Source organism: Berghia stephanieae, chromosome 2 (genome assembly GCF_034508935.2).
Source record: "Berghia stephanieae isolate SIO BIC M18660-M18661 chromosome 2, UCSD_Bste_1.3, whole genome shotgun sequence".
Taxonomy (NCBI): domain Eukaryota; kingdom Metazoa; phylum Mollusca; class Gastropoda; order Nudibranchia; family Aeolidiidae; genus Berghia; species Berghia stephanieae.
In genome coordinates this window covers 5,815,163-5,837,862 of record NC_088361.1, presented here as the reverse complement: position 1 = coordinate 5,837,862, position 22,700 = coordinate 5,815,163, and the positions used below count along the sequence as shown (strand labels likewise).

The window sequence follows — 22,700 nt, the reverse complement described above, 5'->3', positions numbered from 1 at the left end:
TCGATTCATGAGGCACTAACAGCTTGATCGTTTTGGACAGGTGTTGTAATGAGGTATGCAGCTTGATTGTTATGAATACGTCTTGTTATGAACAGTACAATTCTTTAACTATTTGGCAACTGATAGAGATTATTGCATAGAATTTCTTTAATATTGTCATTATATTTATTTAAAAATCAGTTTGTGGCTGATACAAACGTTGTATTAATTCTCTCGAGTTCATAATATGCATGGAAAATCGACCAAATTTGTTCGATTTTCAATGGGGGGTGAACTCGAGAGAATTAATGTAGATGTCACAACTTAAAGCAATTGACTGCAGTAGTCATGTCTGCAAGTTACGAAAGCATGAACGATAATTTGTGTTGTGTATGTAGATTCTAGTCAAAGAAGATGCCGGAAAAAAATTTCCCCATATTTCTTGATGATAGAAACAAGATTGAAAAGTTTTAGTTATGCGTTCCTGCATTAAAGAAATAGAATCAAAGAATGCACCAAGATTTCTTATAATTGCTGTTTGTTCTACAAGAGATATTCAAAAGGATTCATCCAAAACTAAACTCTTATAACTTAATTACTAAATGGTGTACAGACATGACTTAATATAAAATGAAAGGTAAATTATTTAAGTTTTTATTGGTGAGCAGCAAATTGTTCCTTATTCTTGAACAATATAGGTAGGTTTTGTTTACATTCCAAAACAAAATGGAAACTTTACAAGAAAAGGCATTTTGCGTGAAACAGTTTTGTATGCTCCAAAGTGAAGTAGCAATTCAAAGAGCATTCCACACTGAGTATGAACCAAAGGCGCCTACTTTCCATGGAAATCGGTGATGGTGTACGCAGTTTGAAACCCCCGGGTCTTAAAACAAAAGCAAATCAACGGGTCGCCTCGTGCGTCTAATGAGGTAGTCGAGGATTTTCTTCAAGCGTTAGAAAAATACCCCCCAACCCTCTGATGTCGACAAATCGTGCGAAAGAAGAAATCGTTTTATTCTACCCCTTTCCCTAAATAGTAACGCGTAATGATAATATGTCTACAATAATAATATGTGACGCCCGATTATAAATCGTTAAATCTCACTAAAATTCTGATTCTTTAAATACATAAAGTATTATTTAAGTGTTTTTGAATGTGTCTTTTATTCAAAGATTACGAAATCGGAATTGATTGAGGGGTAGAATAAATGTTCTTACACTCTTGCGTTTTAGATTTCGAACTTTGTTCCCAACGCGCACTCGAAGCTCGTGCATAGATAGATACATAGATACATACATACATACATACATACATACATACATACATACATACATACATACATATATACATACATACATACATACATACATACATACATACATACATACATACATACATACATACATACATACATACATACATACATACATACATACATACATACATACATACATACATAGGTACATACATACATACATACATACAACATACATACATACATACATACATATATACATACATACATACATACATACATACATACATACATACATACATACATACATACATACATACATACAAACACACATACATGCATACATACATGCCTGCATATGTACAAACTTACATACATATTTATGTGTGTGTATATGCATGTTTGCACAAACACAATTATATGTGCATGTATATGTATATATATATATATATATATATATATATATATATATATATATATATATATATATATATAATTGTATTTGTGCAAACACTCAAGTGAACATATAACACAACTTGTAGCTGTAGAGCCAGATCATACTTCACTTGTTAAGATAACGTCTGGTTTCACGTTTTCTGATGGCAGTAAAGCATTTGCACTGCAAAGATAATGTTATTTCGAGAAATGAAAAGCGTAAACATAAATACACGTACTTTGGTCCTGCTCTTTTGTTCGCGTCACATCTCTATTTAAGTTCACACAAATATGTGAAAGGTCGACAGATTGGGCAACGGTTTAGTTTCAAAGCTATGTACGAAGGATTCATGCAAATGCATTACGTTAAATAAACAACTATAGGCGTTTTATCGTCCTATCAAATTAATGTTTACGGGGAATGGGTGTTTTTCATATTACCAAGTTTGTTTCGTATTTACATCTCTACTCTTTCCACTCCTTACTAAAACCGCCCAATATTTAATGCAGATACAAGAGAGAGATGATCACATTTAAATCTCCACGCGTAGGAAAGAATGGAGTTAGAAACTTGAAACTCCACATACGATTCTATAATCTTCTACATAGCCATCATTGAAACACAGTTCACCCATTGTTGTTATCTGCTGAGAGGGAGTTATGCTTGAAATGGAACGATTTAGACCGGCATCATCAACAAGTTAAGACTATGTGTCGTTCAAGTGTTACTTCAGTACTCAACCCAGAAAAATTATGACAGATGTCGGGTAGGGTGAATTTGAATTTGGCCTCAAGGTTATATGCTGCATCAGTGACAATCAATGTCCAATGAATGAAAGAGGGATTTGTCCTGCAAAAGACACCGTCGATAAGTTTTCTTGATCGTCGGGGAGTAATAATTTAAAAGCGCATTCCAATCTTATCCACTGCTGCTTTTCAAAAAATGTTATTCATTGTTTGCTCAACATATTATAAGGGATTGTGCTGTTTTGTGAAAGGTAGCCACAAAACTATCAAATAGATCCGTTTTCTTTTCATGTGAATTTAATTGACATGTGTCTCGTCTTTCAAAGTCAGAATGACTTAGTTAATTAAAACGGATATCATACAATATAGCGAGGTCAATTCTCTTGTTGCCAAGGCATGTGTTCGTATTTGATCTTTCCCCCCTTCTTTCCTAACTGCTTTTTCGGACACCACTATGAGAAACTAATTGATGTTAACAGCTCTGAAATTATATCAGTCTATTCTTACTTATTCATTATGAGATATTTCATAATACAAACAAAAAGATTTTTCTTAGCTCGCTTTTCTTCATATGTCAAAAAAAAAAAATGAATCTTAACCATGATTGTTAAATCACAATGATAATTAGCTAAAGGCAGTTTACAAGTAACTGGAGAGAGAGAGAGAGAGAGAGAGAGAGAGAGAGAGAGAGAGGGGGGGGGGGGGGGGAGGGGAGAGAAAGAGAGGGAGAGAGAGGGAGAGAAAGAGAGTGAGAAAGAGAAATAAAGAAAGAAAGAGAGAGAGGGAGAGCGAGAGAGAGAGACACACACAGAGAGAGAGAGAGAAAGAGAGAGAGAGAGAGAGAGAGAGAAAGAGATTGTGTTATGAACGATAACTACAAGTAACTCGTGAATGAAGTTGCCGTATGCATCAGCCCTCATGAGGAGTCATGCGTCGCAGAAACGTTTGACAACGATTATATACTCCAGCGTCTTTGCCATCACCCTGATCAGAAATCAACGACAATAGATTAGTATAAATACATATATTTACAATTAATTGCCAATCATCACCTTTATGTTCCAGCGCTACGCGTGGCGAAAACCAAAATACCTTTGGCGCGCGAGCGAGCGCCTCGGCAGTTGACCAACTAATGAACTCTTGTGCACCTCGCAGCTAGCTTTTTTGGAATCCGCATAGGAAAACGATAACATACGATTTGGTACAGAGCTATTGGATGAACTGAAATAACGACTTTCATTTCTCAATGATATATCGACTAAATTGGACAAAGTTGAACAAACTGATTTAATAGGTTTGCATTTTGTCCTGGCGTTTGATAAAGTGCTCAATGCGAGACTTCAAACAAACGACAAGCAGTTGGGATTAACAACTTTTTAAAAACCACACACACATCGTCGGATAAAGCACTTTCTGTTTGCACGCAAGAGTTTGTTTTAAGTGCCGACAAATGTAAAATTGGTCATATTATGATATCCGACATGCTCTCAGGATGGGTGTTTTAAGGTCAACTCTCTTTCTTGTCTACATCTATGACATAACTGCACGTGCCAATTCCCATTTATGTGTACATTGCAAATGATACAAATTATACGTACAGTGTATGACTGCCGAATTCTAAATGAGGACTTTAACAGGCTCCACGAATGGGAGCAAGAGTGGCAGATTGGGTTCAACGTGCATGAATGCCATATCATCCAATTAGTAATAGTATATAAGAAATCTCTGACCTAGCATATTGAAACTCTAAAAAGAGTTGCATCAGTAAAATACCTCGTTGTGTAAATTAATAAAAATTTGAAATTGAAATAACATAATATTATCGTACATTCGACATAAAAAGCCAATTAGAGCACGTGAGTGTATTATCTAAGAGGTTTTCCAAATAAAATCCTTGCCCACTGCTACAAAACATTCATGCGATCAATCTTGAAATATGAGAGTTTATCTGGGACCCCTATCTCCAAAAATTTATTAACGCATTAGAAGGGACACACGATAAAGTAGTCAGGCGCATTTACGCATTCTCACCATAAACAAGTGCCTCATAATGGATTAAAAATCTGAACAATTAAAAAAAAAATAACTTCAATTCTGGCAAAAAGTGGCCACATTATGAACCATCTGTAAAATCTACCACAAAAGCTTTGCAGCTGACTTCCAAAAAAACAAAAATAACAACAACTTTAACCATATCTCCACACCGACTAGAGGACATGCGTATCTATTGACGATTCCCATATCCTACTTTAATCCATGGTTCCTATACCACTATTAGACTATGGAATCGCCTACCATCCGAGGCAGCGGAAACGGACATCCCTGATCGTTTTCATCTATCAGTTTGCACCCAATAACATTCTCAAACACTGAAGCCAATTAATTCAAACGTTCAATATTCCTTCATCAATTTCTGAATTATGGCTTTTTAAAAAAAAAAATTTAGTTCAGTCCTTAAATTTGAGGTTTCTAACAGAGAAGGAGGAGGAGGAAGAGGAGGGGGAGAGTAAGAAGAAGAAGGATGCTGGTATCTAACTTGATTCTTCCGTTGGTTTCAATGCTAAGGGTTCAATTATTCTGATTTTCTTTATTGATATTCAACGATGTATTGATAGTATTTAATTTTCTGTTATAATACATAGTAAAAAATTAAAGCTACGCCGATTTTTTCCAATGACTTTGAGCGCATCATTCAACATAAACTCATGAAACTTCAGAAAATGACTAAAGTACTAACTGTCGACCCGGGTGCCAAATTTGGTCAAATTTGAATATGAATTGTAAAGATAATATCAAAAGTATCACGTGTTTGAGTTTTTACGAGTTGTTGTTTTTTTGTTTTGTTTTTTGGTTTTTTTTTTTTTTTTGGGGGGGGGTTCTTGTATTTTGTTGTTTTTTCTTTTAATTTTTTTTTTTTTGGTTTTGGTTTGTTTTGTTTTTCATTTCTGCGAAAATCAAGAAACACTATCGACCTAAGGTTTGAACACAAAATATACTTAAATGCACTGTATGGATGTGGTACATTAATAGTTTAGGGTGGGATACGGTCCTTTTTAACGGAACTGGTATTCATCCATGACACAATGACTGGAGACATATTATAGGAATGACATTCTTGACCATCACGTTGGTCCAGCAATGAGGAATAACATCGATGATATCTTCTACGTGACAACGTACGCCCTGACAATATATGCCAAGAAAGGAAGGAGAAAATAGTCCTGACTTGCCGTGGCCAGTCCAGTTACCAGATATCTCGCCCATGGAGCGTCTTATGGATGTTTTGGGCAGATGTGCCAGGGCCAGGAGTCCGAACAATATTCAATAAACTTGGACAATTAATTTATTTCAGAGGTGTGGAACAATATAAAGTCATATAAGTACATTCTTTCGCAACGGCACCATAAGATTTCGTCGCCTTCCATGAAGCAATATAGACAATCCATTAAACAGAATGTCTGATGTCAACAGGAATAATCCATGTTGTCCAAGTGAGCATATTGGGGGCTAGTAATCTTGCTCAATGAGAAAAAAATGAAAGTGGCTGAAGCGGGGCTCGAACCCGGGACCTTCCCGATCACAGTGCAATGCCTTAACCATTCGGCCACTTAACTCGCCCCCCCCCCCCCTCCCACCCCTCCACCCCAGTTATAATGTCATATGATTGATGAAAATATAATTCACTTTGCTATTGAAGCAAGAGATGGTCATACCCCAAATATTGACGGGCTGTAAATGCATATGATTGATTACCTTGGTCTGTTCTTGTTTTTGTCTTTTCTTCTCCATTGTCATCCTCCTTTTTAATCATGTAACAGGTTTGGTCCTGTTAGATACAATGTTATGAAAAAAAAGTTTAAACGTTTTTTGTTTTTTGTTTTTTTGTTTTGTAGCAACTACTGGTCCTTACTCTGTTTTGTATTGTGCTTTGGGTTAATATTTTGTTTCCCATTACATTTCATTTTCAGGGGATTCCGATAGCTCAGTTGATAGAGCATTCGCTTCACACGCAAAGGGATCGAGATCGATCCCGGGTTCAGTCAAGATTTTTATCTGATCCCCCTGTCTACCCCCTGTCTATCCAAAGGATAGCAAGCAATTGCTATTATTGTCCGTATCACACTATAGAAACCGGCATAAACTCCGGCCCCATGGGCCTAAATGGCTGTGAAGGACCACATATCGTCTTCATGCCTCTTGTAAATAAATGCGCCAAATACAAATATGCGTTTTTGAGAAATGGATTCAATTCATAGTTTGTTCATAACTTGTTACTCCTTTGTTTATCTTTTTTTTTTTCAAAGTTTACCCACATAATGACATATAATTGGGCAATCGTTGTGCTATAAATCAATTATCTTAATTCACTTCTTGCAAAATATTAACATTTAACATAATTTTTTTTTTTTTTTTTTTTGCTCTGCATACATAAAAAATACATGTTTAAGTAAATTTGGCTTTCTAACCAGTTATCCCGGGGAAAATGAAACGCGTGAGGCAATAAAATAAAGACCTTTTAAGTCTCAATAGGATGCAATAGTCTGGTGTCACATCCGCCCAACTACCAGCAGCTTGGTTCTAAACAAAGAAAATCGATACTTTTTATTCTTCATGCTGGCTAGAACTTTTTCACCTGTCATGTGATCAGAATGCACAAAAGTCAAAACATGATCAGATTTATGTTTTTCTCCTCTGGACACACTTTTATGCTCGTCGGAGAAGTATTTCATCAGGGCGTCCGCCATTGTTCCGATAGTTTAGAACCAGTTACTAAGTTACTATGTGTCATTACGAGGGAAGTGACGTCCCGGCTGTTGAAGCCTATTTCAGATCACATAGGCAGATTTTAACGATTACGTGACGCCAAAGAGCGAGAATGGATGATCTTTTTTGACGACCATCATAATTAACCCAGAAAATAAAACGACTTCATCCTGAAACCAAACTATTATTTACACAAGGTATGTATTCAGTCCTCCGGAAAAGTGGCTTTACACTTCCAATAAGATTGGAACCAGTGTTTTGACATCACGCTTGTGTTCCCTATACAGAGGCATATCTAACCATAGGCTACACTTTGTGAGTAGATCACGCCAAGATCATGAACATCCAGTTTTTAGAAATGACATATCTACGTTTGATTGCCTCTTCTCTTCCAGTTGAAAGTATAAATCGATACATATTATTCACGAAGGCTTACGTTTTGTTCATTTTAATGATAATTTTACCGCGTAGCCAAAGTATTCAAGATTATCAGGCAAAGTAGGACGGCAGTCACTTTTTAAAAAAGTTTTAAAATTCAATAATTATCAACGAATTGCAGAGGTCTTAGTTTTCATGGTTGATCACGGGTATATTTCGGTATCGTTGCTTTTTTCATTGGAGATGCCCGAAGCAAGATTTGTCCGAATGTTTAATTGGCCCTTTAGTACATAATTTGGTTACTAAAACCGCACCAGAGTAACTGGTTAGATTGATAATAAATGTAAATGTAGGCATGGCCATTTTTCATGATTATCTCTCTTGTACGTGTTCGTATATAAAAGCTATTATTACCCTTTCATATAACAAAATTTTCTTTGTTCATGTAATGGTAAGAGATGGTCATGGAAACCTGTCAGTTGTAGTCTATTCTGTAAACTCATAGTCTGACCAAAAAGAAAAATACACCTTTTATATTATGACATAACTCTGAGGGAAATGTCAGACTTTTACTTTACGTAGCCTATGGTTAGCTTTGCCTCTGTATAGGGAACACAAGCGTGATGTCAAAACACTGGTTCCAATCTCATTGGAAGCGTAGAACTACTTTTCCGGAGGACTGAATACATACCTTGCGTAAATGATATTTTGGTTTCAGGCTGAAGTCGTCTTATTTTCTGTGTTAATTATGATGGTCGTCAAAACAGATCATCTATTCTTGCTCTTCTACGTTACGTAATCTGCCTATACATCCTGCTACAAAAATAGTTTTGCCGCCTTACTTATGATTCAAAATGAATTCATTATTCCCTATTCATTCTTAGCCTTCCAAAGGACTGGTTACATACACACTTCCAATTATTTTGAAACCGGAAAAGTAGAAGGTGTGACGTAGCGGCTTTTCTTTCCTATACCAGAATCGGCTATCCATTTGTATTTTAGTGTTACTCTATTCATGAAATATTGTTACGTTGTTGTTGTGCGTGTATTAGCAGTTATTCCACTATTTTACTATCAGGACTTATGACTTGTTATGTTCATAATTCCCAAGTGTGAGTTTATGATCTTATATCGATAATGAATGTGATCAACAGGAAAAAATTAGATAATATATATTTGATCGCTTGTTGTGATTAAATTTGTTCAATGTTCGGAGAAGTGTATCAACAAGGGATTGGATGATAAAAAGAGTAATCTGCTACCTTACACCTTGAGAGACGGCGTTACGGTTATATTTATATGGACCTAGAGGTAAAAAGTAGTCTTAAATAAACACTCACTTTAAGAGCCTCGCGGCAGGTTTCTGTATTTTTGTATTTCGTCGGTCGACAGAGAGCATTCCTTCCACCGATTTCGTTGGGGTTCTTTGTTTACTTGTTACGTCCTTTTCCATGGATACTATTCGTATTTGGGCGGTGAGTGGTATTATTAGTTGGTGTGCTGGATTTGTGGGGATATATATATATATATATATATATATATATATATATATATATATATATATATATACACACAAACACATACGCAAGAGGGGTAAGGGTTTGGGGGGGGGGGGGGGGGGGCTTTGGCCTTTTGTATTTTTAGTTTGGTTTATTTGAGTGGCGGTGTATTGCAAACATTAGTTTAACCCTCTCCTTACCACCTACAGAAAAAAAATCGAAACATTTGTTACGACACAATATAGATATTTTATACATTTTTTCTTATTCAGATTTATTTTGTACATCACAATAATCTTTGTTTAAATAATAAGAACATAAAGTTGTTTTGTAGAGATATTGTTTGAGTTTATAAAAGCAATTTTTCTGCTGGGTAAGCCTGCCATTTTGGGAAAATACTGAAAAGGATCGGTAAGGAGAGAGTTATCTTGTTTTAATATTCAGGTGTATATTTAATTAGTTCTTGATTACATCTTATATGTACATATTATGTGAAGAGAGAGAGAGAGAGAGAGAGAGAGAGAGAGAGAGAGAGAGAGTATGGTTAGTTAATGTCAAACGCTGTGTAAATTCTCTCTCTTATTGATTAAGATGTTTTATTTATGGTTAGTAATTATTAATACATGCTCTTAACTAAGTTTATCTACAAGTTTATCAATGGAACAGGTATCATGTAATCCTTTATATAAACGCACACCCTAACACACACACACACACACACACACACAGAGAAAGAGAGAGAGAGAGAGAGACACACACACAGACTCTCTCTCACACATGCACACACACACACACAAACACACACACACACACACACACATACACAAACATAATTACCCGTCCCCTGAAAGCCAAGTATCTAGTTAAGAATATACAATGTTTTATATACTAAGAGAGAAAAGTATTGCAACAGAATAGAGAAACCCGTAACTTTTGAACCAAAAGACCTGATTTGAAAATTTAAAGATCGGCGATCAAATATAATTTTGTACACTATCATGAAAAAAAATCAATTCAAATAGATTTGATAATTCTAAATGTTTCAATTTGAGACTTAAAATCCAAATCATCATCTCAAAAATCCAAACCTCAAAATTTTGAATTTTTGACACGTAATATTAAGAGATATGTAGAAATAAAATGAGTAGGAAAGTGCCGGAAGACAACGGAGAATAAAAACTTTGAAGCGGCGATGGGGGCTCGAACATACTCGTAGGGTCGCGGGTTCCAGCTCTCATCGCCACTGCAAAGTTTTTATTCTCTGTTGTCTTCCGACACTTTCCTACCCACTTCATTTCTTGTTATTATCACCATAAGTGCCTGCTCCACTTAGGGTCATTTTTATCAATCGATATTTAAAGGACGAGTTTTCTGGCCAATTTTTTAATACGTGTCTCTCCAGTTTACGGCAGTCAACTAGTTTTTTAAAATTAGCTTTTTATATAGCGCAATATCCACTAAACGTGCTCAAAGCATTATACAAGGGGCCCCTGTTCAACAGCAACATTTAACATTTAGGACAAGACATGACGTCTGTAAGGCGAAATTATATATTTTTTCGGACAGAGACAACGCTGTTAACGGCCAGGTTCTCATTTTACATCTGTGTACGGTGAGAGAATGTGAGTAAAGAACCTTTTCCAAGGAAACTATGCGCCGAGCAAGGCTCGAACCCAGGACCTTTCGATCCGAAAGCGAGTGTCATACCACAAGACCACAAAGCCGTTAAGCGGGAGATCATTCGATGTGAACCATGATTTTATTTCTCCAATTAGATAAATGAACAAAGTATTTTCTAACATTCAAATGATATATTGCAATAAGGTTACTTTTATTTACAAGTAATGAGTACTAACTTTTACATTCCCGCTCTGTGCTATGTGGTCTTGTGGTATGACACTCGCTTTCGGATCGGAAGGTCCTGGGTTCGCTCGGCGCATAATTGAGTCCTTGGAAAAGGCTCTTTAATCACATTCTCTCACCGTACTCATGTGTAAAATGAGTACCTGACCGTTAATAGTGTTGTCTCTGTCGGGAAGAAATTGTAATATCGCCATACAGGCGTCATGTCTCATTCTACGTGTTACATGTTGCTGTTGGTCAAGAGCCCCTTGTAAAGCGCTTTGAGCATACTAAGTGGATACTGCACTAATATAAAAGCTCACGTTATTTAAATAATAGGCTTGGGATAATTAATTGTGACTCCGTGTGATAGGCATAATATAAGGCCTTTTTAAAAATTATAAATTCATCGCAAAAGAAAAATTTCAAGTGGACTTTATCACCTATAGAGTGGAACAACTATTTAATAACATCCTTTAAATTCCTCAGCTCTCCATTTTTCATCTATTTTATTATTTTCTTATTAATTTATTTATAGGTTTACTCATTTATTTATCTATTTGTTTTTATGTGCTTCTTGATAAGATCTTTTCACGTCGAATATAGTTTTGAACACATGCAAAATGCTTAAATTGTGAAATAACTTTTCTCCACCACCTTCATAACTTAAAATTTTGTGACTATAATGTGATTACCCACAATTACCGAAGTGACACGATCGTCCATGGCTACCCAGGTTTTGAGGGCATATTATTATTGTATTCATAGGGATACCAACCACATTGAATTGTACAGGAAAATAGAGTAAAATCCTACCCGCTATTTCAAATGTCAGAAATGATTGCTTTTCAAATGTAGCCCAGTAGACTTTATGCTATAAATAGGGTAAACGACAAGAAATTGGTACCAAGCTAAATTTAACATTTGGTTGTACATTTTATGCTGATAATCATACTATATATAAGGCAGGAGGCCCGAATTTCGACACTAGCCCTAAAGTCGACACTCTTAGAGAGTCTGATTTCAAACCTGTTTTTCACCTAAATTTATGTTTTCGGACACAAAAACATTGATGTCATCTTAACCGCCGATAAATTTTCTTTCTGTTACACCTACTTTCTGATTTAAAAAAACGGATGGAAATTTATTTTTTTTCATGCGTTAAATAACAGTACACGAAATCCGCTCGAACACCCACCATTTTGTAAAATTACAAGGGGTGGCCCTAATTTCCACAACTTCCAGGAAAAGTCGGTGTTTTTGAGATTTAGAATCGTCTAATTTGTTAAAAATAAGTATCGTTTTATTCCAGATACCTTTACTATTCGATATGTCCTGCATTTCAGTCCCGAATCTAATAAAAAACTGACTAAAACAAACTTTCTGCACACTTTTTAACACAAGTGCACATCTAATATAGTGGGTGACGTCATTTCAACACACATTTCCCGGTTAAATTTAGCAACATCTGCAGGGCGGCACCGTCTACAGATAGAAGGGGTGTTCAAAGCTATTAGAATTTCTTTTTATCAATACACATCTGTAAATGTGAACCACCGCCTCTATTCGATGTTACATCGGAATGAAACAAGTGCCAAAATTGAATTTAAAGGGCAGAAAAATAAAGGCTGAGCCTAAAGTAATCCTTTAGAGAGAGCCAATCGCTCTATGGAACCGGAGTTTATCCCGGTTTCTATAATGTGAAACGGACAATATCAACGGCTTGCTATCCTTTGGATCGGACACTAGTCTATCACAAAGTTAGTACTTTCCGCCCGATCTAACAGACCCAGCTCCCCAATCACTGATGGCTGGACAGGGAGATCAGATCAAATCTCGGTTGCACCCGGAATCGATCACGGTCCCTTTGAGTGTGACGCGAGTGCTCTACCAAATTAAATATCGAGACCCCCCGAGCCTAAAGTAGGTAATAAAAAAAAGACAACAATAAACTACATCCATTCTCTCCATTGGGCCAAATCAATTCAAATGCGTTTTTTTCATGTTTTCTAAAATCTTGTATCGGATTAAACTTTCTTGTATCATAGAAAAAATACTGCGGTTGATATAAATAACATTATCATTGTGTATTATACGGGTCGTGTGGCAAACATTTAGCAAGAATCTCTCTTGAAGATTTTCGTTTCGTCTGATTAAGTGGTATCACGTATGTTTACGGGTCTCGTAATATCAAAGGCAAACAGCTAGAATAATAATATATATATATAAAAATACAGCTGGAACTGCTTTAGGCGTGAACGATAAGAATGTCACTAAATGCGTTTAAAGATTGTAACAAGTGTACTACGATCACTGACAAATTAATGGTGTTGGGCTGGAACACGAGAAGGCACTTGACATTCTCGAAAGTTTCTGTGGTAAGGAATAATTGTTATGTATGTATTCTCGTGGTGGAACAATTATATTATTGTAACCTATTTTATAAATGAGGTTTAGTTACTCGTCATTTCAAACTTTTGTATTGTTTGTATTCATTCATCGTAGGTGTTATGTGTGACGTTGGATTGTGGATTGTCATTGTTTATAACTATATATATATATATATAACACTATATATATATAGTGTTTGTGTGTTTGTGCGTGCGTGTCTGTGGGGGGGGGGGGGGGTGGGTGTGAGAAAGAGATATAGAGAGAGCGAGAGAAAGAGATAGAGAGAGAGAGAAGAGAGGGGGCGAGGGGAGTCACACACACAAACAGACACATACATACATACATACATACATACATACATACATACATACATACATACATACACACACACACACAGAGAGAGAGAGAGAGAGAGAGAGAGAGAGAGAGAGAGAGAGAGAGAGAGAGAGAGAGAGAATTTTTTGTTTGATATCATTCTATGAATGATTAAATTTAAATATTTAGAATAATTTATTTATTAGTATAATATTTTATTTATTTATTTTTTATATTCATTATATTATTATATATTATTATATTATCTATTATTATTAATATTATTATTATTATTATATTATTATTATTATATATTATTATTATATTATTATATTATTATATTATTATTATATTATTATTATTATTATTATTATTATTATTATTATTATTATTATTATATTATTATTATTATTATTATTATTATTATTATTATTATTATTATTATATTTATTATTATTATTATTATTATTATTATTATATTATATTATTATTATTATTTATTATTATTATTATTATTATTATATATATTATTATTATTATTATTATTATTAATTATTATTATTATTATTATTATTATTATTATTATTATTATTATTATTATTATTATTATTATTATTATTATTATTATTATATTATTATTATTATTATTATATTATTATTATTATTATTATTATTATTATTATTATTATTATTATTATTATTATTATTATTATATTTATTATTTATTATATTATTTTATTATTATTATATTATTATATTATTATTTATCATTTTTATTTCCATGAAATAATAATAATAATAATAATAATAATAATAATAATAATAATAATAATAATAATAATAATAATAATAATAATATATAATGATAATAATAATAATAATAATAAGAAGAAGAAGAAGAAGAAGAAGAAGAAGAAGAAGAAGAAGAAGAAGAAGAAGAAGAAGAAGAAGAAGAAGAAGAAGAAAGAAGAAGAAAAATGAAAATAATAATAATAATAATAATAATAATAATAATAATAATAATAATAATAATAATAATAATAATAAGAAGAAGAAGAAGAAGAAGAAGAAGAAGAAGAAGAAGAAGAAGAAGAAGAAGAAGAAGAAGAAGAAGAAGAAGAAGAAGAAGAAGAAAAATAATAATAATAATAATAATAATAATAATAATAATAATAATAATAATAATAATAATAATAATAATAATAATAATAATAATAATAATTTTACTTACTGCAATATGATATTAGGTAAAACCTATTAACAATGTTAAATTTGTACTTGAACTTGGTTGTCAAAGTAAGCACAATACTCTCGCTTAGAATTAATGTTTTGGGCTGAGGGCTCCGTTATGAGCCATGAGATATACCAAAGATGTCTCAGATTTAACCAGTTAAATACCGAACTCTGGGAAAACACGTATTAAAATTTGGCCAGAAAACTCGTCCTTGAAATATTGACCGATTTGAAAGACCCTCATTCTGGCAAAAACTATCGCCCTGTCCCAGTTTTGAGATTTTTTGCCAAGACGAAGGTAATTTAAATCGATAGATATTTGAAGGACGAGTTTTCTGGCAAATGTTTAAATACGACTTTTTTTCTGAGTTTGGCACTTTACTGGGTTATCAAGGATTACAAAATAGTAACAATAAAGCCATTGTCTTAAGGATTCTGATCGTGAAATAGGTGAGTCAAGACAATATCAGCCAATTCCAACAAGTACAATAGCTTTAGTTGTATAACTTACAGGAAATGATAGGGGGAAGGAATTTAAAAAACAATGAATACATTATATATCATTAGTAACCATCAATTAATTGCCGGTCAAAATTTAAAAAAAAACACCAACAATAGAAACAGTTTAATTTCGATTCAATTACTATTTATTTTAGATGATTCATTCATAATATTCTTTAACAAAAATATTGACTGAAGGGTCATCTTGAACCTTTGCCACTAAACCCACTGATATTTTCTAAGTCATTGTTCTGATTAACAATTCAATTCTTACTTAAGTATAGTTGAGTAAATTCTATTATCATTTATGTCATTTTAAAAGAATATTGATGCTCATATGAGCGCATGGTACTAATCTTCGTTAAAAAAAATACCATTTTCAAATGCTGTATTGTGACAAAACAAATACAATAAATATCACCAATTCATATATTTTGTATCTAAAATTATGTAGATATGAGAAAAACAGTTTTATTTTGAAATCTCATAGTGTCGCTGTTTCTATGGAGACCAGTTACAATGCCGCCGTCCATAGTGCTGGGAAAATGGATTTGTATTTAAGTTTTCATTCAATTGATTTCTTGAAGACTAAAAAAAATATCTTATTTTGTTATTGGAGCTTTAAAATAGTTATTCGAGCGTTTTGATCCATAGACGTCTATATCTACTGGTCTAAATGTTTTTATAGAACTGAAATTTTCAAAGTTCAAAATCGTTCAAAAGCAATGCGCACCCAGTATTTAAGGTCATTGTTTTAATTTAATGATTCTATTCTCCCATGATTATCTCTATGCAATTTGTAGGAAAACGTTCCTGAAATCTTGCTAGTCGTTATTTTGTCTTTATGTTCTCTATCGACGGTAATGATTATAATTTTCCTCTCTTACTATATTATTGTCTTACGAGGTTACGCTTGTCGAGGACGATCCGCTAACCAGTAGATATTTCCTGATATTAGAATACACTGACGGAGGTAAAAAAAAATTAAGAAAAAAAGAGCTTTATATAGCGCAATATCCACAAAATGTGCCCAAAGCGCTTTACAAAGTAAAATTGATTTTTTTTAAAACTTCTGTCACTGACATACCTGCTTCATCATGACCAATATGTCGTGCTCTGGTTTCATTGCTAGTATATTGCATTGTGACCAGAAGTTGTTTAAAGCTGAAAGATGGTTATTTTCAATGACACACATTGTTTATTGAGACTTGTAAAACAGTGCTATTCTGAATATTCCCGATCTACCACTAATTTAATTGTGTTAACCGGCAATTCGACATCTAAGATAGCATGATTAAATCTGACACATTTTGCCATTTAAAAAAAACCCCAAACTGAAAGGAAATAGAGAAAAAATATCATAAGAATAAAAACAATACGTTCCAACATTGAAGATATACGCATTATTTGTGTGATTTGGGATGGTGTTAGGTCATGGCTTTGTATCACAATAATCGTATCCTATTTTATTGTGACAGAAATGTCTTCTAATTGACAAGTAAATTTCTCATAACTGTCAGAATTTCTCAAGTTGTCAGGGAAGGAATTCCATAATCTCAAGGTACTTTTAAAAAAGACTGAATATGCGCACTCGGGAGTGGGTAGCTGTTAGCAGCGCTCATTTTTTTTTCTTTTTGGTGGTCTTTTATTCTTATTATATTTTTTTTCAATCTCTGGCGGTCCATTCCAATATGTTTTGTTTGTTTTTTTGTCTAAACAATTATTTTTGTGGTCTTTTGTCCTCCCATAGTGACCAGGGGGGGGGGGGTCACTAGCTGTGCCTTATATCCTCCCATAGTTATTTTCCAAGTCTTTGTCTTGGTATGATATTGCGTACTTGGTTTTGTCCTGGCCTTGGCTAGAGTCCTTTGCTGGGAGGGAAATAGTCAAATATATAGTTATAGTTTTGGGATATAATATTTTTTGCATTGTAAATCATCTCCTTGTTATGTTATGTTGTATTTTTAAAAATATTTTGAATAAATAATGATTTGTTATTATTGGTCTATATGTATAAGATTTATTTGGGTGAGACTTCGAGGTGATCTCAAAATAAGTATAATACTTTGTTCTTGGAATCTACACCCGTTCCGCATTTGAACCATTACCCTTTGTCGTACTTTTTTTTCGTGTGCTTTTTATAGTAAATCTAGAATTCTTTTATTATCCCATTTTCTTCCTTCTAACTGACGCTGAAATGGTCAAAAATATAAGGGCCGATAAAGCCCTTAAAAACAAAAACAAACAATAAACTAAATCTGGATTTTAATTCAAATCTATAAATATTTCTTTCCAGAGAGGTCAGAGCTAAGGCAATCAAATGTTTTATACAACTGCATAATTAAATCTAGCATGCACACAATATGTATTTTTTTGCGACGTGAATTACACATTTGACATGGTAACCTTAAGGATAATCTTAATTACGTCATTGACAGTTATTATTATTTGAAAATAATTTTCGTACATGAATCTGACAAAACACAGTATTACCGTAAATTAATGTTCTTAAGCCTAAGACAGATGTTATCACAAACAACGAGAAGATCATTGAACAGATTGTGATCGACGGGAACGTATTTACTATGTGTACACCTTGCTTGTGATGCAACAGGTCTGTGATTTCCATGTTTGAAATTCATAATATTACTCATAAGGTAAGCCCGCATGCAAATATAGAAATAAATGAATAAATAACAAATAAATAAATATATTCATATATACACACATATAAATAAGTAAATAAATAAATGGATAGATAAATAAATGAATAAATAAAATAAAGGCAGGAAATTCTGTAGTTAACAAGACATTTGTGATATCCGTAGACCCAGGGTCATGGTACGAAGCTGTACTAATACTACTACATATAATACGTCGTAGGTACAATATTCAATGTTTAACCGGTTAACTGCCGTACTCTGTAAAAATTCGTATTTAAAAATTTGGCCAGAAAACTCGTCCTTCAAAAATCTATGATTTAAATAACCCTCATCTTGGCAAAAACTCTCAAACACGAGACCTCGCGAGGTTCCAGGTCTGAGAGTTTATTTGCCAAGATGAGAGTCATTTAAATGGATCGATTGTTGAAGGACGAGTTTTCTGGCCAAGTTTGTAAATACTTGTTTTTCCAGAGCACGGCAGTTAACTGGTTAAAGCTGACTTCTCTTTTACAAGTAACCGTGGATAACGCTGTCACTCAACCAACATTCCGTTGACCAAAACCATTTATTTCCTGCCTACAATATATTATGTATACCAATATCTAGAGGTCAATCCCTTAAGTCAGGGATTATGATTAGAAAGCACAGTAATCCCCCAAAACGCCATATGCCCGATGCCACTACTCTCACACAGCTGCTGATTATTGTTGCTTTTGACACTGTTTTGCTTTTTCCCACGAACAAAAACAACCCCCTCTTGCTAACTTAATCTTTGTCAAAAGTGTAGGTTTTTCGTCAAAATGTTGCATAGTAGAACATGTTCGTCTTTTTTAATTATAGAAGGAACGAAAGTGACGTCACTCAGCTATTTGCTATTGTTTTTAGACATCCATTTTAATGATTAGTTCTCATTAAATCACATCAGTCCGACAATAAACGTTTAAGATTACACATACTTATGTGTATTGATATGTTATATCCGGCTGGCGGTTGTTGTGAGTATTTTTACCTAAACGCATAGCATCAATACCTTCTTTACCGAATGCATTTTTCTTTTGGAGATGAACACTTTTGTCAAATCAAAAAGACTTAAATTGCGGCAATGTTGTATAGTTTGGTATGACACTCGCCTTCTACCGGAAGATCCAGGATTCCCGTTCCGTTCGGAGTGGTGCATAGTTGAGTCATTGGAAAAGGCTCTTTACTTTTTAAATTTAAATTTTAAATTGAGCTTTATATAGCGCAATATCCACTAAATGTGCTCAAAGCGCTTTACAAGGGGTCCCTGGTCAACAGCAACATTCTCTCACCGTACTCAGGTGTAAAGCGAGTACCTGGCCGTTAACAATTTTGTCTCCCTTCGAAAAAAATATTGTAATATCGCCTATCAGGCGTCATGTCTCGTCTTATTACGCGTTGCTGTTGGTTAGACGCCCCATTTTAAAGCGCTATGCACACGTTTAGAAGATATTGCTATTTATAAACGCTCGAGATCTAGAATGATGGTATATTTGCCTAAAAGTAAAAATAAACTAATTGCGTGCATAACGAAGACGACATAATATATCAAATTAATAAATTAAGGAACAGACACCCGTGTAAGATAAAGAACTGAAAAAGTTGGTATGAAAATTACCAGGCAAAGCAAGAAAGAAAAAGACAAGAAAAAAAAATCAGCCAACCTCGACTGAGGATCGAACCTCAGACCTTCTGGTTACCGTCAGACTTACTACCATTACGTAATGGTCAAGATCGACTGGGGATCGAACCTCAGACCTTCTGGTTACCGTCAGACTTACTACCATTACGTAATGGTCAAGATCGACTGGGGATCGAACCTCAGACCTTCTGGTTACCGTCAGACTTACTACCATTACGTAATGGTCAAGATCGACTGGGGATCGAACCTCAGACCTTCTGGTTACCGTCAGACTTACTACCATTACGTAATGGTCAAGATCGACTGGGGATCGAACCTCAGACCTTCTGGTTACCGTCAGACTTACTACCATTACGTAATGGTCAAGATCGACTGATGTTTTAGGATGTTTATTTTTCTTATATTTTTCTTTCTTGCTTTGTCTGGCATCTTTCATACACACTTGCTAAGTTGTTTATCCGACATAATACTATACTCTGATCTGTGTTATGATCATATCAAAACTGGGAAGAGAGTGTTGTTAGCCTATCTAAATTCAATTGATGTAAATGTTTTGATCCTCCTATTCCCGATGAAAGAATAATTAGCGGAACAAGATTTAAAGATAAAGAAGTTAATCTATTGAGTTTATTTATGTCGCCATCCCGTTTTTTCTTCGAGCGAGAAATGTATACTTACTTGCTTACTTGGCAGCGTTGCACTGTTGTTGACCCCTGATTTATAATCTTGGAGGTTGTATTTCTTGATCTGAGCCTAAAGTCTAAGAATTTTTGTTAAAAGTTCTTGTTAATAGAGCTGAGATAACGAGACAGCAAGACAAAGAATGGATAAAAAACATGTCGGATTAACCATTGAAGTAGACAAGTAAACGTTCTAACAAGTTGTGAAAAAAAATAAGTTTAAGATATGTTGTAAGAAATATGGATAGAGATTTCAGGTTTTATATAATATATACGAAAAAATATTCGAAACCGCCAAATAGGAATATTTTAGGCCGGGTAATTAATTAGTCCAAGACCTTACCACTACACCAAAGCGATACACCTTTTCTGATCAAACAAGAGGACAAATAGAATACCTCTCATACGGTTGCATGAAACAAAATTCAATTTAAATGAAGTGTGACTTCGCTGCAGTGTGTGTCTTATATTTATATAAGATAATTGAAATTTGTGAGTGAAATCTATATCGGTAGTGATGGGCATTAATCAATGTCGGTATGGGGTGGTACGCGATAGAGATATTTATTTCTAATACCCAATATAGAAAAATTCTTATCCAATGATATCAACTGTAAGTTGCTGTAAATTCAATTACAGCTAGGTTAAAGGGGGGGGGGGGGGCATTAAAAATATAAAACAGCATGACCAAGTTATAAGATTTTCTAAAATAGGAAAATGAAGAGAAAAAATAACTAACAATGAAATGCATATTCCCCACTCTTCGATTGGTTAAGCGTTTAAAAGTAAAAAGAAATCAACGTAACAGGAAAACAGTCGCACTTTCATACGATTATTTATTTTTAATATTTGACAACATGAAAAATAATAAACAACAAAAATCAAAACAAAACAAAAATCGAGAAAGCTGCTCAGCATTCCAGATTCTAGTAAAACCCTGGCGCCGGGATGTAGCCTTTAGTGTGTCACTTTACAAACATTACCTCACTCGACTCAGAGTGCTAGTGCGAGTAAGACGCACAACAGGCTACTTGAACTTTACAACGTGAGAATTTGGTTCCAAATGTAAAATAATCGAGCATTTAGAAACCCATTGCCCATATCAAACTCGTGAAAATAAGGCATATGATCGTGTACATTTTAATATCATGCACGAGGCTTACTACCTAATTCGTTAATATCAGAAACTGAATATCGACGAATAACAGATTCTTATGGTTTCAAAAAAGTCGAATCGTGCCCATCCCGACATAATATCGAGGAGGAGGAAGAGACTGCTAGTGCTAGTAACACTGGCCTAGTTTCGCTTTGCCCCCCACTTGCGAGAGCTGTCTGACCTTGTGGCTATCGCTCGTGAATGGATATGAATACTTGGTAAGGAACACGGGCGATAAGTCGCCTTGCCCACTGCCCTGGAACATTATGTGATTCTGTCAGTGGTGAAGTACGGGTAGATGGAGGTTATTATTTACGGACTTAATTCTATTCTGGTTTGAATGTAAGTATTCATATAATATGATTATATATATATTTTTTTTTTTAATCATAAAACAAACCAAACCGATATCTTACTGTTTTAACGAGATATTTTGGGGTAGTATAGGAGAGGAAAAGTAAAATACTATAAATTTTAAAACACACTTGATTAAGGTTTTAAAAATTTTTAATTGCTTCATTCGTTTTAAAGTCCTTTTGCGAATGGACTTTAAGGGCCAGGGTCTTTGAATGATCAAAAATAACAAGAAAAAAATCCCTTTTGTCTCCTCTTGGATTCAAACCCAAACCTGCTGACCCAATACTAAGCTGACAGCTTGATTGTCACCAAAGTAATAAAATACAGTCGGTATAATCAATAATAAAATACGTTTGCGTTTATGAGACGAGACCCGATAGCGACATCTCATTTTTTTTTACATAGATAAACTCCCACTGCTCACTTTGAGGCGCTGATCTACGGCTAACGCCTTAAAAGAACTTTTCAAAATACAGAAAGAAAATAATTTGTTTCGCAAAAGTAAACAATCATGTTGAAAAGTATAAAAACACGAAAGAAATTAAATTAGCTAGATACGCAACAACGACAAAGCACCCACATTTCTATGACGTAAAACACGATTTTTGAGTAAACTAATAATGCTCTCTGTCAATGGTTGGGATCAAATCGATGCTGTTTCCTGACATCTCAAGCATTTTATGTTGGATTATTTTATCCAGGTTACCGAGAATTTTCGAAAAAGCTAAATTCTTGATTTTTCTATTCCCAAAGAGCTTCTTTTTTTTTTTTTTTTTTTTTTTTGATATCGCATTGTGCGGCTAAGTGCTCTTGTGGTAAGATACTCGCCTTCGGATAGGAAGGT

General features: G+C 34.1%; 1 protein-coding gene across 2 annotated transcripts in view; it reads left to right on the top strand.

Annotated features, from left to right (window-relative positions):
* The window catches only part of LOC144964216 (thrombospondin type-1 domain-containing protein 4-like), a 92,152-nt gene that overhangs the window by 1,764 nt on the left and 67,688 nt on the right, over nt 1–22,700 (top strand). The window contains exon 1 of one of the 2 annotated variants that reach the window (XM_078898230.1): nt 21,697–21,841. The exons of the other annotated variant lie outside the window; for it this stretch is intronic. The gene's annotated coding sequence lies outside the window, so the exon portion shown is untranslated. Of the gene's footprint in view, nt 1–21,696; nt 21,842–22,700 lie in introns of those variants that run through there. 2 annotated transcript variants of the gene reach the window in all.